Raw genomic sequence first — 6,079 nt, forward strand, 5'->3', positions numbered from 1 at the left:
GCCTTACGTATTGATTCTGATATGCGTTATATCTTCACAAATGAGGTAATGTTATATATACGTATTCATATTTCGCTGAAAAAAGACAGAATATTCTATTAGGATACATGGACTCCTCCTCATGCTCACTCTACATTCCTTCCTTCCACTCCCTCCCAACACATTTATTTCTAAACATCTACTATTAACCGTTCTCTCCCAACACACCTCATCTACTCCTCATCTGCTTTCCCTGCCATCACTTCCGCTCCCTCCTGGAAACACACGTGACTCCCTTTTGACATTCAAAATCTACTTAGACATAACCCAAGAGATCGCCAATCTCATCTACCCTCCAATTTCTCTGTTCTTATTCCCTCTACATTAGAAGTAATTTCCGATATCCATCCTCCTCCTCCTCAAGTTCCCTTTACCTTCTTTCCTTCTACTCGCTCCCAACACACTCCATCCTCTCCTTCTCCTTCTACGCCTTCCCCTCTTTTACCATTATTCTTATCGCTCTCCTCCGGATCTTTCCCTTCCAGACGTTCTTCCTAATAATGCGCCACCTTATCTTGTTCGCTTTTCTTATCTTCCGGATTCTTCTCTTCCTTCGATGCCCTCATTACCCGTTGAGTGCTTCATAAAAGCTCTTTGCATTGCGCTCAACGACCTTTCGACATCTAACACATTTTACTCTGATCGTTAACTCATTCTTACCGTTTTCGCCCACAAGGCATTGCCATTGTGCTCTATGACCTTTTATTAATTTGTTTCCAGCATTATTCATTATTAATCATTATTATCATTATCATTATCATTATCATTATAATCATTATTATTATTATTTTCATTATTATTATTATTATTATTATTATCATTATTATTATTATTATTATTTCTAATGATACAATTATGTGTGCCCCTTTCGCCACAACACTTTATCACAGTATTATATGACCTTTGATGTCTAGCACATTTATTTATTTGAATCATTAGCCATTTTCTTCTCCCCTTCGCCTGTCCTCTTCTGCAAGTGTAACACTATCATCCCCACAGGCTGTCGAAAGCCCAACGACAATATTGCCAAGGTTACCTTCCGCAAACATGACTTCTCCCATGTAGTTTATATTGCTGGATATATATATATATATATATATATATATATATATATATATATATATATATATATATATATATATAAAACGTCGTGTCAGAAACAGCTCCAGCAATTCTACAAAGACGTAATTTACCGGTGGAAACATTTTATGCGGAAAAATAATTTGGTTGTTTTGAAAGTAAATTTATAGACTATTTGCATGAGAACTTTTTGACTTCTCCTCGTGTATATATGTATAAAATTGTATATAATATATACATATATATAATATATATAATGAATATATATATATATATATATATATATATATATATATTGTGTGTATGTATATATATACATACATACGTACACACACACACACAATATATATATATATATATATATATATATATATATATATATATATATATATATATATATAATGCATGCATGCATGTACACACACACACACACACACACACACACACACACACACACACACACACACACACACACACACACACACACACACACACACACACACACACACACACACACACATTCCATATCCTTACGTAGTTTGAAAAGACGACTGTTTAAGGCTCAAAGTTTGATAAATTTAACAACCTTGATAGCCACTTTCAGACCATCTCTCCTTTCAGCAGGGAAGGTTCTGGATGCTATATGACTTATCGATAAAGCGTGCAGCGCGTACATAAACAGGCGATTTTTTTTCTTTTATTCTTGTAATTAATCCAGACTGCAGATCAAACATGGTTGGATAAAGTTCAATACCTTTTAATAAGATACTGAAGAAAACTGAACAGGTAATCATGATTAAGAACCTTACGTTTCATACTTCATGACAAAAGTATTTAAAACTTTTAATATAAAGAATATGCTCGCCAGAGGCAACACATGAAATTGTTTTCAAAAAGGGGAAAAAAAACTGTAACGCCTTCGTCATGTTGGATGTATTTTCGTACATAAACTGATATGCATTTTGAGGAACGTTAATTTGCAGGACATTGGCATGCAGACATGAAAATCGCCTTCCCGCCAAAACCAGAAACCGTTATAGAAAATCGTCCCGCGCATTCTCCAAACTCCAGCATCGAGTAAAATACATGCGAACGGCCGACCTGATACACGCAACTTATGCTTATAAGCTCAATTATTATTGAACTTCCCCTTTCAGCTTTAATTGGGTTCGTTTTGACAGGTTTTTACAAATTTCTTCCTAGTTACGACGCGATGTACGAAGTGAAATGAAATCATACTCTTACGCAACCACTTCATAATTATCTCCGACATGTAGGTTATTGTAGTGTTTCCAGCTTTGATACATTGGCATACTACAACGCGGGTCTTGCTGAGTGCAATTTACGGACAGGGGAGCTGTTTTAAAAAGTGGTAGCAGGCGTGTATTGCAGCATGACCCACCCATCACAACCTTGAAGCCCCTTTTACCCGTAAGTATGTCACCTTGTTTATCTTAATTGTTATCTTTCAAATTCAATTATTATAACTAATTTTAGCCACGTTATCATTGTCCCTTTTTCATTCTTTGTCTCGTTAAATATATGTCCATTCTTCTTTTTAAAAAAATGAATAAAACCAAAAAAAAAAAAAAAAAAGGGGGGGGGGTAAAAGAACTAAACGAACAAAATGATAAAAGCGAAACCAAAAAAGTTCAAAGGATAACCTGAGATCCTCTCAGTCTGTATATTCTCAAAAATGTACAGTTGCGGAGTTTTATTTCATTACACTTTCTGGGTCCCACTTTTGTATATCTGGCAACCAATTGAAGTAAACATAGCGTAAATAGTATTTTTGTGAATGAGGCTAAAACCCTAGGTAGTTTGTAACAAAGAGTGTGATTGGTCGAATGTAATTAACCAATATATTAATTAATATTTTTTTAAACTAAGCCATTTAATCTTCCGTTTTCTTCAAATAAGTGATCACAAAACATGTAATACTAGTTATAGTTGATTTTGTAGTTGGATATTCCTCAAATGCGATATCCTCGAATTGTTTGTTTATCGAAATGGAAACACCTATGGTGTGGAGGCGGGATTTCCCCATTCTTCCAACACAAGAAGTATCAATGATTTTAGCTTCATGCTTTAAATATCTCTGTATAGCAGCAAAATCAAACAAAAATGTGCAAAAAATCTTTGCAGATTCTTCCAGAACCAAACACTTATTTTGAATAAACAGAAATCATGCTACATTAGATTCTTCTTTACAGAATGCATAGATGTTTCATCATTGTGTGTGTGTGTGTGTGTGTGTGTGTGTGTGTGTGTGTGTGTGTGTGTGTGTGTGTGTGTGTGTGTGTGTGTGTGTGTGTGTGTGTGTGTGTGAGTGAGTGTGAGTGTGAGTGTGAGTGTGAGTGTGAGTGTGAGTGTGAGTGTGAGTGTGAGTGTGAGTGTGAGTGTGAGTGTGAGTGTGAGTGTGAGTGTGAGTGTGAGTGTGTGTGTGTGTGTGTGTGTGTGTGTGTGTGTGTGTGTGTGTGTGTGTGTGTGTGTGTGTCGTCCATGGAAATACGAAGTCAGCGCTTAGTGACGAGTTATGAAACTATGTTTAATTCGTTTCGGTTATTCAGAATGCCCTTTGTCTTATGCTAAAATCTGATCATAGATTTTTCCGTTATTATTCCGTAAGTCGTGGCGTTTTTAGAAGGAGGCACATCCACATTCGATCAGTTGAGCGAGAAAATACAAGTTCGCTTGTTTCAACTCAAGCAACTACAAGCAAGGTGGTTCCATAAGAGGGTGAATAGCAAAAGTCAAAGAACCGACTCTCATTACAGGAGCTGTATATCTGATATTTTGAAGAAAAAAAATAGTTTGGATTAATGTCAGTTAATCTTGCTCCTTACTTTTATTTGTTGTTTATGTATTTTCCCCCTTCTTTTTGTCAATACACGCTTGTTTACAGTGTATGTGTATGTGTAGAAAAAAATGACATTCTTTTTCATCACAAAGTAAAATAAAAAAAAATTATATGTAATTTTCATTGTGAAATAGATCAGATTTAGGCACGGATTCAATAAACAGACAATTATAATTATTTTAGAATATTAACTGAACGCAAAACCGTGGTCGGGTTAACCAGTCCTCAACAATGTGTGTATGTATTGTGTGTGAAAGAACTGCAATTATACAGTTTTTAACGCTTTAGTTAGAATCTTTTGTTTTATATTTCATATACATTTTGAACTCCTTCTCACACAAAAGGCCATGCCATAGAGTGGATAACCAAGACACACACACACATATATATAATTTATTTTTATTTTTTCATTGATGATGGGGGCTTCAGTGAATCGACTAATTGGGGATTATTAATTTTGGAGCTACTTTTACTAAAAATGGTAATAACTGTAGAAAGAGAAGACACATAGTAATGTTTATAATAGGAAATATGTATTGTTATTCAAACGGTGTCTGATCCCTGAGACAGAGGTGACGTGTTCACATGAAACGTCTCGATTTCTATCAACTGGTTCGAGGTTGTTTCACTAGCCTTTTCTCAAACACTGACAGTATTCGGCCAAACATTTTTCGTCGGGTTTGAGTGACATCCCTCGCTTGGCCGTCGAAGGACTTCCACGTGGTGTTAGGCAGGGAACTACTTCGTAACTGCCCCGGACGTGTGCATAGGGCAGTTATCCTCATTGTTTCTGGGAAGGGCCAAGGCATAACAGTGTACTGACGGGAGGATTTCTTTCTAACAATTCGATATATTTGTTTAAGAGGCATTTTCCCCGTTTCGCCAACATCATGTAGGGAGATCCAACCCCCACATATCGTAGGTCACGCGGCCGCGCCTCGCCGTTTTATAGATAATTTGTCTGTCATATGTGAAATGTAAGTAATATAGAATCTGAACATGAAATATGACGTGTAGGGCACTGTTCTGTATAAACAAATATCTATTTACTAAATTGAAATAAATTGATTTCTGAAATACTGAAAAGGGCTAACATTTACACCTTTAATTCCCTTCAGCAATGGAGCTTTCCGTGTATTCCCGGTGTATTTTCCTCGTTATGGGTGCCCAGCTCTCCGAATATATCACCATTGGAGAAGTTACTTTCCCTCATCCCATTGTCAAAAGTCAAAGTTGGTCCCATATCCATCTGGACGTAAGGGACATGTTTTGTAGAGAATCATGCTTACTAAGCCGCGAAATGATGCGGTAGGGTGACCTGTTCCTTTCTGCCCCGACTTTGACCTTAGCATGCTGACGTCAGCATAACAGTGCTCATTCACAGCTGAGTCAACTGAGAGGGGTATCCGGGCGCGAACCCAGGACCATGCGATTGCACAGCCAGCGCTCTACCACTGTTATGCCACCCCGTTGTAGCAGTCTATATCAGATTACAGCTTTCTTTGCGTCCATCCTGAAAAAGGTGTCAGTTTGGCAGCCTCGTTTTGACCTCGGATGCTTTATGTTATTATGACGTCTAAGACCATCGGACATGTATTTTTCCAGTCAAGTGGATATTCAGGAATTGATGAATATTCCTTAGCATAAAAGAGATGAAATATACGACTTCGTGTTATTTTCTACATTGTTCCGGGAAATTATTACTTCTAGGACAATGTATAAAGAGAATGAATTTGATGTAAAGGTTTGATATGCTAATATCATCTATACCTACGCATATATTGCATTACATTGCACTGGCAAATAGAAATAAAATGGATAGATGACAATTACAACTGACCGAGAAATTCCCATTTCATTAGAATGAACAAGATAAACAACGCAAGTATTGGGAGTTGGTTCTAAGATTTTTGCTATTCACCCTCCTTGGAACCACCCAGCTAATAGTTGCTTGAGTTGAAACAAGCAAACGCATTTTCTCGCTCACCTCTTCGAATGTGGATGCGACTCCTCAAAGAAACGACGATTCAATGCATAATAGCTGATTATACACTCTTTCGTAACTCATTACGCGGCGACTGTGGTTTTTAGCAACTCGTG

Source organism: Penaeus vannamei, chromosome 15 (genome assembly GCF_042767895.1).
Source record: "Penaeus vannamei isolate JL-2024 chromosome 15, ASM4276789v1, whole genome shotgun sequence".
Lineage (NCBI taxonomy): Eukaryota > Metazoa > Arthropoda > Malacostraca > Decapoda > Penaeidae > Penaeus > Penaeus vannamei.